Genomic DNA, 22,021 nt, shown 5'->3' on the forward strand with positions numbered 1-22,021 from the left:
GGCATGGGCAGCAGAGAGGAGGTGAGGAAGACTTGGGCTGCACAGAGCCATCAGCTTCACAGAATGAACCAGGTTGGAAGAGCCCTCTGGGATCATCGAGCCCAACCTAGCACCTAACCCTTCTAATTAGCTAAGCCATGGCACTAAGTGGCTCATGCAGCCTCCTCTTAAACACCTCCAGGCACGGCGACTCCACCGCCTCCCTGGGCAGCCCATTCCAGTGCCAATCACTCTCTCTGCCAACAATTTCCTAACAACGTCCAGCCTAGACCTGCCCTGGCACAGCTTCAGGCTGTGTCCCCTTGTTCTGTTGCTGGGTGCCTGGCAGCAGAGCTCGACCGCACCCTCCCTTCAGGTCGTTTCAGGATGCTCAAGAGTCTCACAGGGCTTCACAGTTGCTGTTGCTGTGAAGAATTTCTTCCTAACGTCCAGCCTGAACCTGCCCTGCTGCAATCTGAGGCTGTGTCCTCTAGTTCTGTCCCTGGGTGCCTGGGAGAAGAGCCCAACCCCTGCCTGGCCACAACCTCCTCTCATTTGTGCTTTAGAAAGGTGCTGGTGCAGAGCGGACACAAAAGGCTCAGGCACTTCAATTCGCATCGTTGCCGGGGTGGGGGTGGGCTCTGACGAACTCTGGCTGCTCTCTGCCTCCTCCCATGGTCCAGCGAGAGCACAGAAACCCTTCAAAGCAATGGCTGGAATTCTAGGGATCGTCCAGTCCAGTCCAGTCCAGAGCTTCTCCAACTCCCAGGTCCAGAGAGACAGGGACCTGCCCTGGCTGTGGATTCAGAGCAGATGCCCAGTGGCTGCCCTCACCCATGGATGCCAGCGCTGGGGCTGGGTTCCAGCAGGACCAGTCTCACCTGACAACACCTCAAGAGCTGGCAGAAGGTGGTGTGCAAGCAGTGCTGCCTTCCCCACCCCCTGGCTGTGCAGCAAGGACCCTGCTCTGGAAAGGCTGCTGGGGGGAACTGCCGAGTGCAGATTAGCTTCTGAAGACAATGCAAACTCGCAGGCTTGAATGTCACTGCAGCCGAGCGCCGGCACAAAGCCTCTCCTTGGCAGCTCCAGAATAGCAAAGCCAGCCTGGGGAGTGCACGGGGAAGGTGCCAGCCCCACCATGCCCTGCAAGTTGGGCTCCAGAGACCAGCCAAGAAATGGCCAAGACGTCTCAGTTTGCAGACTGAATTGTGCTCCCATGGCAGGCTTGGCTAAGTCCTCCTCATCCCCTGCCCGCAGCCTGCTCAGCAAGGAGAGCACCAAGGACAGGGCTGGGGGCTTGTCTCTGTCCCCCTCCCTACCATCCTGTCCACCTCTGCCCCACGCTGGGCTAAAGCTGCTGGACAGGTTACATTTAAGCATGAAAAGGCCCTGGGGGTCTGGGTTGATGAAAAGCTGAACAGGAGCCTGCAATGTGTTTGCAGCCCAGACACAACCCTGTGCTGGGCTGCAGCAAGAGCAGTGTGGGCACAGGGCAAGGGAGGGGATTCTGCCCCTTGGCTCTGCTCTCCTCAAACCCCACCTGCACTCCTGGGTGCAGTTCTGGAGCCCCCAGCATAGACAGGACATGGAAGTGTTGGAGCCAGGCCAGAGGAGGCCACCAAGATGCTGAGAGTGCTGCAGCAGCTCTGCTGTGAGCACAGGCTGAGAGAGTTGGGTCTGTGCAGCCTGGAGAGAAGAAGGCTTCCAGGAGAGCTTGGAGTGGCCTTGCAGGGTCTGCAGGGGGCTCCAGGAGGGCTGGGGAGGGACTACTGAGAAGGTCTGATAAGGAGAGGAGGAGGAGGAATGGGTTTGGAGTGGCAGAGGGGAGATTGAAAGTGGATGTTAGGAAGAAGTGAGGGTGGTGAGAGACTGGCACAGGTTTCCCAGGGAGGTTGTGGAGCACAGAAACACCCAATGTGATCAAAGATCCATCAAGTTCTCAGCTGGGGTTCTGGATGCAGACTGTGAGTGCCTGCAGAAGAAGGATGCAGAGTCCTGAACCCAGCAGCAGTTTCATTGCTGGGCTGAGATTTCTCTTGGAGAGCCTGGCAGGAAAATAGCCACAGCTGCTTCGAAGAAGCTTTGCTTTTCTTGCTGGATGTAGTTTGGATTCAGAATAACTTGGGATGGGGAAATGGCAATGTCCACCTGAGATGGATGAAATGGGAAGCGGTGAGGCTGGAGCCAGGCGAGGGCAGGACGCGGCGGCGCGGGGCTGGTGGGCAGGACATCGAGGGAGGTTTGACGCCCTGGTGATGGATGAGTTGCTCCTCCAGCACTGCCCAGCTGGAGCAAGCCTTAATTTACTGTTTATAAACCTCTCCAGCTGTGTTTTGCTAGGCTGAGCAGCTGGCTCCCCGCAGGAGTGTGAAGGAGAGGATGTTAACAGGTTGGCAGCAGGGACTCCGGGGAGAGTTTTCGACGGCACATGGGAAGGGGTTCACAGGTAGGACAGCAGGAAAAAGCCCTCCTCTCTGTCCAGGCTTGGGCTGAAAACCTCCTGAGGCCAGGCTGGGCAGGAGGGGCAGGCTATTGGCTTCTCAAACTGTGATGCTGGTCAGAGGAGGCTTAGATCAGATGTTTGGAGGAAGCCCTGCACAGTGAGGGTGGTGAGACACTGGTACAGGCTGCCCAGGGCTGTGCTTGAGGTCCCATCCCTGCAGACATTCAAGGTCAGGCTGGATGTGTCCCTGGGCAGCCTGCTCTGGCTGGAGGTCTCCCTGTGACTGCAGGATGTTGGACAAGATGCCCTTTGCTGGTCCCTTGCAATCCAATGCAGTCTGTGAATGTGTGATTGGTGCTGAGGGAACAGCTCAGGGAAGTAGAGCTGTGGGTTGGCAGCAACCAGCCTGGCAGTCACCACTTGAAGTGGTGAAAAACCTTCACTTAGCTTTTCAATTAAGACAAGGGGCAGTGGGCACAAAGGAGGTGGCACTTGAACAGGAGGAGAAAGCTGTTTGGTGTGAGGGTGCTGGAGGCTTAGAGCAAGCTGCCCAGAGAGGCTGTGAAGTCTCCTACTCTGGTTCTATGATTCTTACTCAATCACACTTCCCTGCTGAGCCTCCACCTTGATCAGCCTCTCCCCAGCCTGCTCACCCAGCCCACCCCACGGCTCCCATCCCCAGAACCATGAGGTGGTCCGAGGGGAGGATGTGCTGAGACCCACAGGAGCAGGCAGTTTAGGTTGGATAGTAGGAATCATTTTTTCCTTCTTGCAAGAGTGGTCAGGGGCTGGCACAGGCTGCCCAGGGAGCTGCTGGAGTCCCCACCCCTGAAGGTATTCCAGAGCCCTGTGGCCATGGCATCTGGGGAGATGGTTTAGTGGCCACAGTGGTGCTGGGTTGCTGGTTGGACTGAAGGATCTTCGAGACCTTTCCCACCCCAAACAGTTCCATGATTCCATCTCAGGACACCCCCTGGGGGAAAGGTACAGAGAAACAGCAGCAGCCAGTGTGAACTGGGGCAGCTTCCCCACCTCAGAGGACATCGAGGGTCTGTGTGATCCCTGAGCTTTGGCCCTGACACATCCCCAGCTCCCTCCGGAGCCTTCTCCCGGCGCCGCTGAGGCAAACATTTAATTTTGATGATTTACAGCACAGCTATTAAAAAAAAATCCCACCCAAAAAAAACCCAAACCCTCTGGATTGCACTTTGGAGTCGAGGGCACAGTTTTATGGAGTCAGCATCTCTGGGTTTAAAAGTTACACTTCAATATTAAATGTGGCTTTTCCCAGCAAGGCCATGAAACCCCCACCCCAGAGCAGATCATCAGCTCCCTTCTTCTGTGCTCCTCCCTCTTCCTCCCCTGGCTCACATCTTGCAGCTTCAACACCACTCTCCTTCAGCCCCTCTGGTTAGAACCACAGAATCCTAATTACAGGATCATGGAAGCATAGAATCAAACAGGTTGGAAGAGACCTCCAAGCTCAGCCAGGCCAACCTAGCACCCAGCCCTGTCCAGTCAGCCAGAACCTCTGCAGATGATCCAGTCCAACCACCCTGATAAAGCAGAGTCACCCAGAGCAGGCTGCACAGGTTGGCCTCCAGGTGGGATTTGAATGCCTCCAGAGATGGAGACTCCACCACCTCTCTGGGTCAAGTGGTGGAGTCCTCATCTCTGGAGGGGTTTCATAGCTGCAGAGATGTGCTGAGGTTAGTGGTGAGCTGGCAGTGATGGGCCAAGGCTTGGACTTGGTGATCTTGGAGGTCTCCTCCAACTAAAAAGATTCTATGATTCCATGGCTCTATGACTCTTTAATTCCCTGACTCTAAGATTCCATGATTCTATGATTCTATGACTCTGTGACTCCATAACTCTATGATTCCCTGACTCTATGATTCCATTCCTCTATTATTCCATGAGTGTGATTCCATGGCTCTATGATTCCCTGACTCTATGATTCCATGGCTCTATGATTCCATGGCTCTATGATTCCATGACTATGAATCCACGACTCTATGACTCTGATTCCGTGGCTCTGTGATTCCATAGCTATGATTCCATGATCTATGACTCCACTTCCAGGACCCCATGATTCCACAACCCTGTGCTCCTCCGACCCTGTGCTGCTGCTGCCGGAGCCCTGTGCAGTCCAACTCACCTGGTGCAGCTCAGGGAAATGTTTCATGCTTTGGAGCTCTCTCAGCTCTCCTCTCATGGGATGTCTTTGCTAACACAAGTTTTGCTGGGAAAGACTCCTGGGAGCCAAATGGGAGTGCCCTGATGAGGAGGATCACTGGTCCTTAAGCCCACATTTGTCAGGCCATTCGCTCACTCCCTTCCAACACCTCGACAGGAGAGTGCCCAACTGAGCACAGCCAGCCCATGACAATGCTCAGCACTGCAGTGGCTCCCCACATCAGCTCTGCAAAGCTTTCTGCCCTGCCACTGCACTTGAAGTTGGGTGCTTCAGCAGCCTTGGTGGAATTCGTCTCAGGACGAATCAGCCTCCTCTCAACCACTTAACAGAATCTCTGCGGTGTCCCAGCCTTGGATGGATCCTCCAGTACCAAAGGAAGGCTTAATTGAGTTGCCTAATTAATGGAGGGAAACGGAAGGGGTCCCAGCAGCAGCAGCAGCAGCAGCAGCAGCAGCAGCAGCAGCAGCAGCAGCAGCACAATGTCAGCTGTGCTGTGCGGGGGCTGCAGCCCCAGCTCCTACCCAGCACGGGGTTATCTGGTGGGGAGGGAGCTGTGGGTGGGGGTCTTTGAGTGGGAGGTGAAATTGGATGTTGGCGGCCGTCAGGGGCCAGCCGCTTGAGTGAGTCTATAATCACTTGTGCCACTTTGCTGTGCTGCAGTCATTCGTTACCAGCCTCTCCTTATCTTGTCATGCCCCTCCCCCCCCACCCCAGCCCTGTCATTAGCCCTGTTTGAACGCATTAGTGACCCAAGGCAAGGGGGGGGGCACCAGCTGCGTGAGTGATGCTTGAAACATTGGGCTTGTTCTGCTCCCTTCTACCCAAACAAGAAGATGAGGCAGCAGTGACCAAGCCACTGCTGCTTCAGGGGGTGGAAAACTCTTTGCTCTCCTATCACTTGCACAATTAACCTCCTATCAGCTGGGCTCCAGAGCTGTGGTGTCCGCTGAAGGGGGACATGCGGCGTAGTGGCTGCCAGGGTTTGTTTAAACCTGGGAAAGCAACATCTCAGCTCCCCCCCACCAGCTGCAGAGAAGCTGCTTCTGCCCATCCCAGAATAGCCATGGCCACGCATGTGTCTCTAAATGTCAGAGCATCACAGCCTGGCTTGGGTTGGAAGGGACCTTCAAGGTCATCTAGTCCAACCCCTCTGTAGTCAGCAGGGACATCCCCAACTAGATCAGGTTGCTCAGGGCCCCAGAGAACCTGACCTTGAGTGGCGTCAGGGATGGGGCAGGAGCTCTCTTCCCCACCCCTTGGCTGCTACTGGACAGCACACGAAGGAAGCTGGATTGAATCACAGACTCAGAGTGTCAGGAGCTGGAATCGTATCACAGAATCACAGAATCACAGAATCAGGCAGGCTGGCAGAGAGCTCCAAGCTCACCCAGCCCAACCCAGCACCCAGCCCTGCCCAACCAACCAGACCATGGCACTAAGCTCCCCAGCCAGGCTTGGCTGCAACACCTCCAGCCACAGAGACTCCACCACCTCCCTGGGCAGCCCATTCCAATGCCAATCACTCTCTCTGCCAACAACTTCCTCCTAACATCCAGCCTCAACCTGCCCTGGCACAGCTTGAGGCTGTGTCCCCTTGTTCTGTTGCTGGGTGCCTGGCAGAAGAGCTACAGGGAGGTTCTCCTTCCCCTCTGCTCTGCCCTGGTGAGAGCTCTTTAATACTGCCTTCAGTTTGGGGCTCCCCAGGTGAAGAGGGACAGGGATCTGCTGGAGAGAATCCCAGGGAGGGCTACAAGGATGAGGAGGGGATTGGAGCAGTGCCTGATGAGGAGAAGCTGAGAATCCTGGGGCTGAGAGTCTGCATAAGACTGAGAGGGGATCTAATAAATGTCTCTAACTATCTGAGGCTGGGTGAGGAGGGGACAGGCTCTGCTCACTGCTCCCCAGCACAGGACAAGCAGCAGTGGATGGAAGCTGCAGCACAGGAGGTTCCAGCTCAGCACAAGGGGGAACTTCTTGGCTGGAAGGGTCCCAGAGCCCTGGCACAGGCTGCCCAGCGAGGCTGTGGAGTCTCCTTCTCTGGAGCCTTTCCATGCCTTTCTGGATGTGTTCCTGTGTGCCCTGAGCTAGATTGGATGGTCCTGCTGTGGCAGTGGGGGTTGGACTGGAAGAGCTGTTTAGGTCCCTTCCAAGCCCTGATGTCCTGTGAGCTGTGATCCTGTGCATCCCTGCTCCCCTTGGAGGTTTTGCAGTCCCCCAGCTCCAGGGTGAGTGCAAGGGTGGCATGAAGGAATCACTTTCTCCTCCTAAACTTCTTGCTGTTTAATCTATATCTGCAAGGAGGTTTAATCCTCTTTGCACCCCCCAAGGTGTTCCTGCAGAATTGGTGCAGCACCAGCCCAGGCTGCAAACCCAGCCGGAGATTACAGGTGTGCTGCATGGCCATTGACGTTCAAGAGGCAAACCTTTCCACCTCATTATATCCACACCTTCAGACACTGAGCTTCAGTCTGTGGGGTGAGAAATGGGATAAAGGTTCTCCTTTTCTCTGGAGGAGAGCAGAGCCAGGAGCTCCCCAGCCCAGCTTTGCTCGGGTAATGAGGAGCAGCAGCGAACCGCTGCTTGAGATGAGCCTGGCAATATGAGTGCAAAAAAACCAAGGGGCTGGGGAGCAGCAACAACAACGACAACAAAAATTAAAGGAAGGGAAAGCAAAAACCTAACAAAATGATATTAGTGCTGGAAATTCAACTTTCTGCTTTTCTTCCTGGACTAGAATTTAATAAAGCCCTGCCCGGTCCCCTGGAAGCCACACAAGCCCCAAGCAAGCAATCTCGTGGGCAACCACATCGTGCGGATGCCACAGCAAGACTTTATTAAACCCAGTCCCAGGGAAAAGGGAAAAAAAAGGCAGACCCAAAAAAGGCATTTCTGTGCAGCTCAGAGCTGCAGCAGCCACAAGCAAACCCCCAGGAGTGAGGGGCTTTTTTTAGCAAGTCACAGCCACTTCCATCCAACTTCGGGAGAGGAGTGGCCTGGGCTGAAGGTCAGCAGAGTGTTTCTGGCTGTCTGTGGTGGTGGCTTCAAGGTGGAGTTGGGAAAAAGGATGGAAAATCAGAGATAATTCCACCAAGGTGGATGTCAGTGATGACAAAATGCAGCTTTAAAGGCAAGCAACCCCTGTTCTCTCCCTCTGTTGGGGAATTCATCCGTAGTGTTTTGACTCTGTCACTTCTAGAGTCAGAGAATGGTTTTGTTTGGAAGGGATCTTCAAGATCACTAAGGCCAAGCCTTAACCCAGCACCTCCTGCTCACCACTAAACTGTGTCCCTGAGCACCACATCTCCAAGGCTTTACAACCCCTTCAGGGATGGGGACTCCAGCACTGCCTTGGGCAGTCTGGGCCAGGCCTCCACAAACATTGTGAGGAAGAAATTGTTCCTCATGTCCAACTTCTGAACCTTCCCTGGTGCAACCTGAGATCATTTCCTCTTGTCCTACTGATTGTTCCTTGGGAGAAGAGACTGAACCCCATCTTCCTCCAACCTCCTTTTGTGGAGTAGTAGACAGAAGGTTTCTTCTCAGCCTCCTTTTCTCCCTTTAAGGTTGGGTTTGGGTTGGGTTCAAGTTTGTTCTGGCTTTATGTTGAGTTAGGATTGTGCTTTGATTGGGCTTGGCATCGGATTTGGATCTGGGGTGGATTCAGGTTTGGGCTGGAGTTTGTGTTCAGGTTTGTGGTTGGTGAGTTTGGATTGGATGCCAGTCTGGCTTGTGCTCAGGTTTGGGGTTGGTTGACTTTGGATTGGATGCCAGTCTGGCTTGGGCTCAGGTTTGGGGTTGGTTGACTTTGAGTTTGGATTGGATGCCAGTCTGGTTTGGGCTCAGGTTTGGGATTGGGCTGGCTTTGAGTTTGGATGAGAGGAAGATTTGGGTTGGGTTCAGGTTTGGATTTGGGTTGGGCTTGGTTTTGGGTTTAGATGTGGGGTGCTGTTTGAGATCCTGTTCAAGCTTTGGTTGGAGTTCACATTTGGGTTCCCAGCCAAGCCTGAGTTCAGGTTTGGCTTTGGGATTTGGGTCTGGGCCCCTCCTAAGGGCTGCCCCCAGCCATGGATGATCTGAAGCTCGGAGCAGTGGTGAGGAGCAGCCTGTGCTAGCCAAGCATCCAAAATCTTTTTAGGATGAAAGGAATTTGGTGTCAGAGCAGAACTTTCCCAGGGCACTTGTGAAGCAGTGCCTGTAGGAAGATGACTTCTCTAAGTGCCTTTTCTAACTCCTCTTTTGGCTTGTGCTGGTAATTGGTTCATTTCCAGGTACTGGCAAGAATGCAGATGTGGACTGAATCAACTTTTTTCCACGTTTCCCTCTAGCAGCTCTTTGATGAGGAACAGATTTGTTGTTTTTTTTTTCCAGAGAGGAAATTAAAAAGTACATAAACCTGAGAAGCTGTGGTGGTGTTGAGAGCAGGATCAGCTTTCAATGTCACTTCAGCACTGGCAGCACATCCTGCATCCGAGTGGCAGGAAGAGAAACTACAAAGGTCCTGCAGCTGGGTGGAGGCAACCTCAAGCACCAATCCAGGCTGGGCATGGACTGGCTGGAGAGCAGCCCTGAGGAGAGGGACTTGGGGGTGCTGCTGTACGAGAAGCTCAGCAGGAGCCAGCAGTGTGCACTTGCAGCCTGGAGGGCCAAGCAGAGCCTGGGCTGCAGCAGCAGAAGTGTGGCCAAAGGGCCAGGGAGGGGATTCTCCCCCTCTGCTGTGCTCTGCTGAGACCCCACCTGGAGTACTGCACCCAGGTCTGGAGCCCCTGGGACAAGAGGGATGTGGAGATGCTGGAGAGTGTCCAGAGCAGGGCCAGGAGGATGCTCAGAGGTCAGCAGCTCTGCTGTGAGCACTGACTGAAAGAGTTTGGGCTGTGCAGGCTGGAGCAGAGGAGGCTCCCAGGTGACCTTCTTGTGGCCTTCCAGGATCTGAAGGGGGCCACAAAAAAGCTGGGGAGGGACTTTTGAGGCTCTCAGGGGGTGCCAGGGCTGGGGGGGATGGAGCACATTCCACATTTCTATGGTTTCATGGTTCTGTGATTCCATGATTTCATGGTTCTATGACTACAGCTCTCTGCTTTCATGACTCCATGATTCAGTGGCTCTCCTCACCCTGGTGTGTTTTGTTCCCCAGCTTTGCTGTTCCAGCTGCTGATCCCAGCCCTTGTAAAACAACTCCGTTGTCGCCGCTTGCATGTAATTAGTGCTAAATGTGTGTGGTTGGTTTTCTCTATCAGGAGCCACACCAGGCAGCAAACCCACTTCAGATGCCAGCTCTCACCAGGCTTTATGACTCTGTCATCTACTGACTGGTAGCAACAGATATTCAGTGTGACAGCAAGAGGAAAACAGGGCCTGGGCGCTGGGAGCTGCGGGTCCTGCCGCTCGCATCCGAGGTGCAGCGATGAGCTCTACATATTAACTGTCTGGGTCAGGAGAGCTCTGGTGCTGAGACGTGGAGAGACAAGGCCTGGGTCGTGGTGGCAGAGAGAGGGCAAACATCTTTAGCTGCTAATGGAGATAAACAGCAGCGACTGGCCTGGACTGCAGAACAAATGTCCACGAGGTTAGATGAGGCTCAACAAGGTGAAGTCCAAGGTCCTGCACCTGGGTCAGGGCAGTCCTCGGCATCAGGGCAGGCTGGGGGTGACGAGAGTGAGAGCAGCCCTGCAAAGCAGGAGCTAGGGGTGCTGGGGGGTGAGAAGCTGGGCAGGAGCCAGCAATGGGCACTGGCAGCCCAGAAGGCCAAGGGCAGCCTGGGCTGCATCCAAAGCAGCCTGGGCAGAGATGGAGAGAGGGGATCCTGCCCCTCTGCTCTAGAAGTGACTCTGCTGCTCTGCTCTGGTGAAACCCCCAGCCCACGAGGAACATGGACCTGCTGGAGTGGGTCCAGAGGAGGCCAGAAAGATAATCAGAGGGCTGGAGAACCTTTCTCACAAAGACAGGCTGAAAGAGTTGGGGTTCTTCAGCCTGGAGATGAGAAGGCTCCAGGGAGACCTTAGAGCTGCTTTCCAGTACCTGAAAAGGGGGTACAAAAAAAGCTGGGGAGGGACTTCTTTTGACAAGGGCTTGTGGTGAAAGGAAGAGGAGGAGTGGATTGAAGCTTGAGGATGAGAGATTTAGTCTGGAGATTAGGAAGAAGTTCTTTCTAGTGAGGGTGGTGAAACACTGGAGGCAGTTGCCCAGGGAGGTTGTGGATGTCCCCTCTCTGGCCAGGGCTGGGCTGGATGAGGCCTTGAGCACCCCGGGCTACTGGAAAGTGTCCCTGCCCATGGCAGGGGGTTGGAACTGGATGATCTTGAAGATCCCTTCCAACCCAACCCATTCTGTGGTTCTGTGAATCACAGCACTCCTTTGGTACTCAGCAGTGACTCCACAAAAGAGGGAAGAGGCAATGCCAAGCCCTGGCTCCCTGGCACATGCCCCATCCCTCCTGCTCCAGGGCCTTCTCTGGAGCTGGGGCTCAAAGCCCAGTTGTGATCAAGCCGATGGTGGATGCTGGGATGAGGGTGGCCCCGAGTGCCTTTCCCACCCCCAGAGCAGCCAGAGGGTGCAGAAGACTGCTCTGGAAGTGAGCACTGCCTCTGTGGTGCACCCACGTGCAAGTCGTAAAGTTTATGAGGTTCATAAGGGTTTATGAGCTCTGAGGGGGTTTATGAGGTTTGGGTCTGAGCTCCTCCAGACTTCAAAGCTATCTGGAGGTTGCTGAGTCTGGGGCATGCTTGGCTGAGAGCTTTCCTCAGACCAGCTCCTTGCCCTGTGACAGTGCTGAGTGCTGGCTGTGCCACCACCACCTTCAGGACAGCCCTGGCCGTCTGCTTCCCTTGGCCTGGGGAGGAGTAGCCAGCAGCCCTGTGGTAACTGGGAGCATCTCTTCCACCCCAGCACTTGCTGAGAGCTGTGTGGAGCACCTGGAATGTGGGGGATGTGGTGTGGCATAAACAGGTGCCATAGAGAGAAACCTAGATGAGACATTGAGGCTGAGGGAGCTGGGGGTGTGCAGCCTGGCAAAGAGGAGGCTCAGGGCAGAGATCATTGCTGTCTACAACTACCTGAAGAGAGGCTGTAGCCCAGTAAGGGTTGGCTCTGCTGCCAGGCAACCAGGGCCAGAAGAAGGGGACACAGCCTGAAGCTGTGCCAGGGTAGGTCTAGGCTGGATGTGAGGAGGAAGTTGTTGGCAGAGAGTGATTGGCATTGGAATGGGCTGCCCAGGGAGGTGGTGGAGTCTCTGTGGCTGGAGGTGTTGCAGCCAAGCCTGGCTGGGGCACTTAGTGCCATGGTCTGGTTGGTTGGGCAGGGCTGGGTGCTAGGTTGGGCTGGCTGAGCTTGGAGCTCTCTGCCAACCTGCTTGATTCTCTCATTCTATGACTTGGACCTGCTGTAGACAATGCTCCAAGAGCTGGAACCAGTCTGCTGTGAGGACAAACTGAGAGAGTTGGGATTGCTCAGCCTGGATAGGAGAAGGCTCCAGGAGGCTCTATTGTGTCCCTGCCTTTGTGTGTCTGGGAGCCAAAGGAAGGATCTCCAGAAGCCAACCGCTTGGTTTTGTTTGCAGAGATGAGCTCCTCCCCTCGCCAGCGCCTCTGCAGAGCTCCGGGATTAAAATGCTGACGGAGCTTTGGGATTTCACCTCCAGCAGGAGCAGGAGGACGAGCCCTGGGGACGCTTGAGCTGTATTCCACCCCGGCCTCCGCCGTCAGCGCCCCGACGGCCTCCGGGCTGCGCCGTCTCCAGGCGGTCCCTCCTCCATCGCCTCCTCCCCAGCCCAGCTCCGCCGCCCATTATCATGCAAAGCAGCAGCTCGCAGCCTCGTTAGAGCCTTTCAGACGCCAAGTTCCTTGAAGTTGGGGAGGGTTTGATACCAGCCTGGCTGCCCAGCAGCAGCGCCGGGCGCCGCCGCGCCCCGCGACCTTGCGCGCTGGAAGGCGGTGGGAAGCAGGCGGCAGCGGCGTGCCAGGGAGCCTTTACGCGGCTGCTGTGCCACACCGACGCCTGCCTGCTCCCCAAACTCTGGTGGCGGTTGTTAAGGCAGCCAGATCCCACCCGTGGGACCCTGTGCCCTCATGAAACACAATTACAATGAGAATATCTCATTATCTCATTGGCTTTAGCTTACTCTTCTGTTGCCATGGTTGCAAATACACAGAGGAGCCCGCAACTAAGAGAGCTGCTAACAAAGAACATCTCCTTGTACAATGACATCAGATCGTGTTCGACAGGACAGACTTAATTAACACACACACACCGACCTAGGGCAAGATGGAGAAGTTGTGGAGACTTTTCCTGCGCTGGCATCTGGAGGAGTCCACCCGGGACCAGCCTGGCGCTTGCTGAGGAGATGGAAAAGCAGGGATGCAGTTATAGCGGGGACGTTGCTGGTGAAAGCAGTGAGTGAGTGGCTGGCAGAGCTGCTGGTTAAAATGGACAGCTGACAAAAAGAGTCGAGGAAGCCGTTGGTAAACCCCACAGATCGGTGCTAAAATCGCTGCTTAGAGTAGCAGGTAAAGCAAGTAACGAAAGAATTTGTGAGGCTGCGGGCAAAAGGATGGACGCAAGAGCTGATGGAGAGGTTGGGAAGATCAAGAAATCATTGTGGAAACCATTGCTAAATCAAGGCTAAAATCACTGCTAGATCATTGCCTCAATCCTGGCTAAAATAACTGCCAAAATGACTGTTCAAATCATTGCTAAAATCGGGGCTAAAATTATTGCTAAAATCGTGGCTAAAATCATTGCTAAAATCATTACTAAACCATTGACAAAATAACTGTTAAAATAATAATTGCTAAAATCATTGCCAAAATAATGGCTAAAATTATAGCTAAAATCACTGGCTAAATCGTTGCCAAAAGAATTGCCAAAAATTATTGCCTAAATCATTGCCAAAAGAATTGCCAAACTCATGGCTAAAAATCGTTGCCAAAATCATGGCTAAAATAATTGGCAAGATCATTGCTAACATCATTGCCAAAACCATGACTAAAATCATTACTAAAATCATTGCCAAAATCATTGCTAAAATAATTGCTAAAATAATTGCTAAAATCATTGGCTAAATAATTGCTAACATCACTGTCAAAATCATGGCCAAAATCATGGCTAAAATCATTGCCTAAATCATTGCTAAAATCATTGCCAAAACTGTTCCTTAAAAGAGCAGACAAAGCAATTAATAAACAAATCTATTAAGTACTTTGCAAAATTGTGGGCCAAGTGGCTGGTAAAATAGTTTGGATGAAATAGTTGGCAAAATCAATAAGCCATTGCTGAAATTATTGGTAAAAACAGCTGATGCAATAATTAATGAATGATCTGGAGAGCTGTGGGCAAAGTAATTGACCAGAGAGGTGGTGAAGTTGTTGATGAAATCATTAAAGCTTTGGTAAAATCATGGGGAAAATAATCATCAGAATGATAAAATCATTGATTAAAGTAATCATCAAAATGATAAAATCATGGATTAAAGTAATCACCAGAATGATAAAATCATTGATTAAAGTAATCATCAAAATGATAAAATCATGGATTAAAGTAATCACCAGAATGATAAAATCATTTATTAAAATAATCATCAACAATGATAAAATAATTGATTAAAGTAATCACCAGAATGATAAAATCATTGATTAAAAAGCGTTGATAAAAGTAGTTGATAGCTATTGATAAACATTGATAAGTAATTGGTAAATGATCACTCAAAGCACCCATACAATGGTTGATTAAATCGTGAGTAAAGCCACTCAGGAATGGTGGCATCAATAATCAATACAATCACTAATTAAATTGTTGATGAAATAATTGATCAAATGGTTGATGAAATAATTGATCAAATTGTTGATAAAACAATTGATCAATTTGTTAATTAGATATTTGATGAAATTGTTAATTAAATAATTAATCGAATTGGTAATGAAATAATTGCTCAAATTATTAATAAAATAATTGATTAACTTGTTAATAAAATAATTGATCGAATGTTAATGAAGTAATTAATCAATTTGATAAGCAAATAATTGGTCAAATTGTTGATGAAATAGTTGATTAAATTGCTAATGAAATAATTGATCAAATTGTTAATGAAGTAATTGATCAAATGTTAATGAAATAATCGATCAATTTGCTAATAAAATGATTGACGAAATTGCTAATTAAATAATTGATCAAAGTGTTAAATGGTTTATCAAATTGTTAATTAAATAATTGATCAAACTGTTAATAAAATAATTGATGGAGTTGTTAATGAAACAATTGATGAAATTGCTACTTAAATAATTGATCAAACTGTTAATGAAATAATTGATCAAACTGTTAATGAAATAATTGATCCATTTGTTTATTAAATAATTGATCAATCTATTAATAAAATAATTGATGCAATTGTTAATGAAGTAATTGAGCAGGCTGTTAATGAAATGATTGATCAAATGGTCAATAAAGTGCTGGATAAAGTCACTGCTGCAGTGCTCAGTAGAGCAACTCACCCAATCACCGCTGGCATCATGCATGGAGTGGATGCTGAAAGCGAGGCTCAGGCGCTGCAGCTGATGGCCTTGGTGCTGAAGTCACTGCCGAGCTGGTTGATAACACCACTGATAAGAGCTGCTGCAAGGAAAGCTAAGAGAGTTGGTCAAATGGCTGAGCAAACTGTTGCTGGAGCCGTTGCTTACGGCACTGCAGGATGGGCGATCGGCTCGCTGCTGGAGCTGCAGCTCAGGCAGCCGATGGAGTCGTTACTGCAATTATTGATTAGCACTGGAGTCAGGAAAGAAGCTCTGAGGTCATCGACTCCGACCAGCAGAGTGGGGATGGATTCTCTCTCAGTCCTGAGCTGGCTCCCACCTCAGTGTGCCCGCTCCACCCCATCACACCACTGAACCAGCTTTTGTGATGGCCTTAAGGTGTTTTCCAGCCTGTATGATTCTGTGTCCCCTCTCTGGAGGTCACAGGACCACAGAAGCTCCCAGATTGGCAAAGTACCTCAAGATCACCAAGCCCAACCAGGAGCCCTGCTCTACAAGATTCACCTCAAACCATCTCCCCAAGCACCACATCCAAACCACCCTGAAACACATCCAGGCTGGGTGACTCCAGCACCTCCCTGGGCAGCTCATTCCAGTCCCTGACCACTGTCTCTGTGAAAAACTTAGAATCATAGAATCAAGCAGGTTGGAAGAGACCATGGGCAAGGGCACCTCCTGTCGGGTCAGACTGCTCAAGGCCCCACCCAAGCTGAGCCTGGGGAGGTTTAGACTGGACAGGAGGAAGTTGTTGGCAGAGAGAGTGATTGGCATTGGAATGGGCTGCCCAGGGAGGTGGTGGAGTCTGTGTGGCTGGAGGTGTTGAAGCCAAGCCTGGCTGGGGCACTTAGTGCCATGGTCTGGTTGGTTGGACAGGGCTGGGTGCTAGGTTGGGCTGGCTGAGCTTGGAGCTCTCTGCCAACCTGCTTGATTCTATGATTCTAAGAGGAAATGGCCTCAGGTGGCACCAGGGGAGGTGTAGGTTCGACATGAGGAACAATTTCTTCCCCAAAAGGGTTATCCAAGCCTGGCCCAGGCTGCCCAGGGGAGTGGTGGAATCCTCATCCCTGGGGGGAGATTTGAAAGCTGTAGAGATGTGGTGCTGAGGGATGTGGTTTGGTGGTGACCTGGCAGTGTTGGGCTGAGGGTTGGACTTGATGACCTTAAAGAAGCCTTCTGAGCCAAATGATTCCATGATTCTATGAACCTAGAGAGAGATGATGCTGAGTGGTAGGTTAGGGGAAGATGAGAGATGAGGCAACCTTGCTGCTGTGAGCACAGGCAGCCTTGGCTGGCTTGCTCTCTGCACGTGATGTCAGCTGGCATTAATAAGCTCTCAGCTGAATGCACTGGGAGGGACCTGACCTTTGCTGCTCCTTGGTGGAGGAGGACTGTAAAAAATTCATGAGAGGCCATCAGCAGAGGAGTTGCTCCAACCTTCAGCTCCTCCTGCCCCTCCTCTTCCCCACTCATCCTGGCCTGTGCTCAGTGTGCACACCCTCAGCTCCTTGCAGAGGCAGGCTCCAGCAACCCCACACCCAGCAGGGATTTGGTTTTAACCTAAACTAATCCACGAACCCACACTGCCCTTATTTGGCCCTGCCACTTCAGAACCCCTCCTGGGTGCTGGTGTTAGCCATTGTGCAGCTTCTCTTCACTCTTTCTGAGGCTGGTTTAGATCCTTTTCAACCTCAGCAGCTGAACTAGTGTATTGACTTGGCTGCAGCAGGAGGAACTGGCACCACTTAAGACTTGAGATCATCACCCAGGTGCAGCTTCCTTGGCTTCTGCTCATTCCATTTGTATGAATAATTGATTTAAACCCCAGCATTGTGAGATGGCTTCAGGAATGGGTTAGAGAGAATCCCAGGATCCCAGCATGGTGGGGTTGGAAGGGACCCCTGGAGCTCAGCCAGTCCAGCCCCTGCTCCAGCAGGGCACCCACAGCAGCTTGCCCAGCAGCACAATGCCATGGCGGGGTTGGAAGCTCTCCACACAAGGACACTCCACAGCCTCTTTGGGCAGCCTGCTCCAGGCCTCCACCACCCTCACGACAAACAACTTTATCCTCCTGGGTTCCACTTTGTGCCCACTGCCCCTTGTGCTGTCCCTGGGCACCACTGAGCAGAGCCTGGCACCAGCCTCTTGCCCCCAGCCTTTAGCTGTTGCTGAGCATTGCTCAGCTGCCCTCTGGGGCTGCTCTTGTGCAGGCTCTCAGCCCCAGGGCTCTCAGCCTTTGCTGCTCCCAGAGCTGCTCCAGGCCCCTCAGCAGCTCTGCAGCCTGCCCTGGGCTCTCTCCAGCACTTCACTGTCCCTCTTGAACTGGGGAGTCCAGAGCTGGACACAGGACTCCAGATCTGACCTCACTGGGGCAGAGTAGTGTTGGGGGAGAACCTCCTTTGCCCTGCTGGCCACACTCTTCTTCATGCAGCCCAGGACACCACTGGCTTTCCTGGCCACGAGGCCACAGAGAGGTGCTCCTTGCTGGACTAGGAGAAGGAAATGAGAGGATTTCAGCAGAGGAGCTTTTGCTGTCCCCTCACAGCACCTGCTGTCACCCCTGACCCTTCCAGGAGCCAGCAACCAGGGGAAAATTAACTGCGGCAGAGCTGATGGTTCCAGCCTGAATAGTCCCCCCCAGGGGAGGGAGATGTGGTTTTATTGTCGTCCTGGTGCCAGATAAACATCAACCATGATCACCTGCTGCCAGTGTGCTCCCTCCCAGGAGGACAGGCTGAGAGAGTTGGGGCTGTGCAGCCTGGAGAGGAGAAGGCTTCCAGGAGAGCTTGGAGTGGCCTTGCAGGACCTGCAGGGGGCTCCAGGAGGGCTGGGGAGGGACTATTGAGAAGGTCTGGGAATGAGAGGAGGAGGAGGAATGAGTTTGGAGTGGCAGAGGGGAAATTGAAAGTGGCTGTTAGGAAGGGGTTCTTTGCAGTGAGGGTGGTGAGAGACTGGCACAGGTTTCCCAGGGAGGTTGTGGAGCACAGAAGCACCCAGTGTGGGAGCTTGGGAGCTTCTGTGCTCCACAACCTCCCTGGAGTTGTTCAGGACCAGGCTGGATGAGGTCTTGAGCAGCCTGTTCTAGTGGGAGGTGTCCCTGCCTATGTTAGGGGGTTGGAATTGGATGAACTTTGAGGTCTCTTCCAACCTAAATCATTCTCAGGTGGAGATGGTTGGCAGCAGTGGGTGAAGCAGGTGGAGATGCTTTGCCAATAATGAGAGAAGCAGGTGGAGATGGTTGGCAGCGGTGGGTGGAGCAGGTGGGGATGGGTTGCCGGTAGCAGTGGAAGCAAGTGGAGATGGTTGGCAGTAGGAGGTGAAGCAGGTAGAGAAGAGCTCACAAGCACTTGGGTCTGATCCTGCCGCGGCTTAGAGGAGCAGGGAGGTGCCGTGCCAGGCGGGCTGGCTGCCCCCGGCAGAGGAAGCAGCAGCTGAACGTTGCCATCAATATTCCAAGCCCTCTGCTGGCCCTTCCGTGCCTGTTTACTCACCGGCAGCCCCCTGGAAACTTGGTCCGACGCAATCTGCAAGTCAAACAACTTTTCAAACGAGGTACCAAGGGAAGCACAAAAGACCCCAAACCTCCCTGCTCGTGTGGGCACAGGGTGTTAAAAGCAGGTGGTGGGCACCAACCTGGGGAAGGGGGGTGTGTGGAATGTGAAACTAGGCATGGAGTGGGGGCAAGAGGAGAGCAGGGCTGGGGTGGCCGTGCCCAATGCTGCCCATTGGCACGGTGGCACTCGCTGGAGCCTGGGGAGAGAGGAGGCAGATGAAAGAGAGGTTGGATTTGCCTTGCAATGACAGCTGCATATTAATCTAAAGAATTTCAGGCAAATCAAAAAGCCTTTTCTTTCTTTCTTTTTTTTTTTCTCCTTTCTGGTTTTTTTTTCCCCCTTCTTCTTTGTTTCAGCAAAATGCACCCCCAGAGCCTCCATCGCGGAGCGAGGGAATCCACTTGAAACAGGATTGATTTCATCTTAAAGGGAAGGGCCCTTTGAACCCCTCCCAGCTGCAGTTGTCTTGTTTGGTTTTCAATCCTCTGACAAAATGCTGCCATATTGTGTCAAATAAAGGAGATAATAAACCAGCTTTAAACAAATTTTGTAATTACAGGATCAAGCGGGGGGGAGGAATTAAAACTCCACGTGCAGGAGGGGAGCTGAGCCGTGGAATGCTGAGCAGCTCCAAACGCCAGCCCCCTGCCCACCGCCAGCTGCAGCCCTTCACTGGGTGTCAGGGGTTGGAAGGGACCTAAACAGCTCTTCCAGTCCAACCCCCCCTGCCAGAGCAGGACCATCCAATCCAGCTCAGGGCACACAGGAACACATCCAGACAGGCCTGGAAAGGCTCCACAGAAGGAGACTCCACAACTTCTCTGGGCAGCCTGTGCCAGGCTCTGGGACCCTTCCAGTCAAGAAGTTCTCCTTGTATTGAGCTGGAACCTCCTGTGCTGCAGCTTCCATCCATTGCTGCTTGTCCTGTGCCAGGGAGCAGTGAGCAGAGCCTGTCCCCCCCCTCCTGACCCCCAGCCTCAGATAGTTAGAGACATTTATTAGATCCACTCTCAGTCTCCTCTTCTCCAGACTCTCAGCCCCAGGTCCCTCAGCCTCTCCTCATAAGGCATAAGTTCCATACCTGGGAGATTGGTGGGATGTTGGCTATGGGATGCAGGGGATGTGGCAAGCTCCTGAAGTAGGGAAGGAGGTACAGGGTAGGATGTGTTGCTGAAAAGCAAAGAGACAAATGAATGATTCCATGATTCCATGTTTCTCTTCCCAGGCTGGATCATTAGGGATCTTACTAATGTCCATAAGTATCTGAAGAGTGGGTGCCAAGAAGAAGGGGTCAGACTCTTTTCAGTGTGAGAGGATGAGGGGCAATGGGCACAAAGTAGAACCCAGAGGTGCCACCTGAGCAGGAGGAGAAAGTTGTTTGTTGTGAGGGTGGTGGAGGCCTGGAGCAGGCTGCCCAGAGAGGCTGTGGAGTTCCTGAAGATACTCCAAAGCTGCCTGGGTGTGTTCCTGTGTGAGCTCCTCCAGGTGAACTTGCCTTGGCTGCCAGGGGAGGAGTTGGTCTCAGTGACCTCCAGAGCTCCCTTCCAACCCCTGGCATTTAGGAAGAAGTTCTTCACAGCAAGAGTGATTGACACTGGAATGGAGGTGGAGTCCCCATCCCTGGAGGTGTTCTGGAGAAGGCTGCATGAGGCAGTGCCATGGGTTAGTTAGTTAGCAGGGTTAGGTGATAGGCTGCTCTCCATGATCCTTCAGGTCTTTTGCAACCTGCTTAATTCTGTGACTGTGAGAGACCTTCCCAGGGCTTCCTGCCTTGGTGGGGAGGAGCAGACCCAGGGCCACGCTGGAGCAGAGAACGCTGCCAATGCTTTAAACAAGTTGTCAGGAGAAAGGCCAGAAGTTATCTTTTTCTTCCGATTCATTTAAAGAGGGGGGAAGCAGGAAAAAGCTTCCTCCAGTGCTCCTGAGCCTCCCTACAACCACTCTCGTGCCCTGCCCAAGCACAAAGCCGGGCGGGCGAGCGCGGTGCCAGCGGAGCAGGACGCCAGAGCCCTCGGGAAGGGGAGCGAGGCCGTTCCGGTGGAGTTTCTGAAGGGCTTTCAAGCTGCTGCCTGTGAGCAGGGGCAGGGAATTGTCTCTGTGCTTGAAACTGGGGCTTCAGAGAGATCCCCGTTCTCCCGCGGCGCCTTCAAACGCGCTGCCGGCGGAGGCGGAGCGGCTGCGCTTGAAAGCGCCCCCAGTGCTGGGGTCCTGCAGGGCTGGGGAGCCGAGATGAAATGTGCTGCACTCCTTCAGAAGCTTCGGCCTCGCCTTCCTCCTCCTCCTCCTCCTCCCCGCCAGCCAGCGCTTCAAGTCCCTCACTTCCCTGCTAGCCCTCGCTCCTCGCACCTGCCTTTGGCTTGTGCAGGAGGCTCTGCCAACTGCGGGGGGCGGGGGGGGGGGGGGGGGAAGATGCCATCACAGCTCCCAGACACCTAGGACCAGGCATCAACCACCCTGAGTGCTGGGGTGCGAAGGGTGCTGAGGGTAACGGGGGTGCTGGACTGCTGGGGATGTTGGAGGTGATGTGAGGCTGAGAGTGCTGGAGCTGCTGAACTCTTGGGGGTGCTGCAGGATTCAGGTGCACCGGGGGTGCTGAGGGTCTTGGGGGTGCTGGAGGTGGTGGTGGTGCTGGGGTGTTGGGAGTACTGGGGGTGCTGGACTGCTGGGGGTGTTGGAGGTGGTGGAGTGATTGGATACTGAGGGGGCTGGAGAGGCTGGAGGTGCTGAACTGTTGGGGGTGCTGAGGTATTGGAGGTTCTGGGGGTCTGCTGATGCTGGAGGTGTTGGGATTCTGGGGGGTACTAGGAGTGCTGGGGCTGCTGAGGGTGCTGGGAATGCTAGGGGAACTGAGGAGTGTTGGGGTGTGGAGGGTGCTGGAGGGCTGGAAGTACTGGGAGTAGTGTGGTGCTGGGGGTGCTGGGCATGCTGCAGGCACCGAGGTGCTGGGGATGCTGGGGTTCTGCAGGTGCCTGGGGGCGCTGGGTTTCGGGGGTGCTGGGCGAGCTGGGATGTCGTCTCCGCCGGGCTTTCCTCCAGTAGTTCCACCTCTCTCCCGCTCTGGGGAGCCCGGAGCCGGAGCCAGGACTCCAGCTGTGAGCTCACCGGAGCAGAAGGGGAGGAGAAGCTGCCTCGCCCTGCTGCCCACACTCCTCGGGCAGCGCAGCGGTGCCGCAGCCTGCTCAGCGGTGTGGGTACCGCTGCGGCTCCCACCGCGGAGCCGTCGGCGGATGCAGGCTGCGGACCCCAGCAGCCTTCGTCGGCTGTTGGCTTCCAGCAGGCTGGGCACAGCTTCGGTTTGGTTTGCAGGTGTGTTGGACGGAGGCTGGTCACGGGG

The 22,021-nt window shown here is 53.3% G+C and overlaps 1 long non-coding RNA gene across 1 annotated transcript; it reads left to right on the forward strand.

The window, feature by feature from the left end:
- The first annotated feature begins 18,381 nt into the window (after nucleotides 1-18,381).
- On the forward strand, nucleotides 18,382-19,232 carry LOC135187051 (uncharacterized). Its single transcript, XR_010307176.1, has 2 exons — nucleotides 18,382-18,685; nucleotides 19,044-19,232. It is a non-coding gene; the product is annotated as an uncharacterized LOC135187051 (long non-coding RNA).
- Nucleotides 19,233-22,021: the final 2,789 nt, after the last annotated feature.

Source organism: Pogoniulus pusillus, chromosome 26 (assembly GCF_015220805.1).
Source record: "Pogoniulus pusillus isolate bPogPus1 chromosome 26, bPogPus1.pri, whole genome shotgun sequence".
NCBI classification, from domain to species: Eukaryota; Metazoa; Chordata; class Aves; order Piciformes; family Lybiidae; genus Pogoniulus; species Pogoniulus pusillus.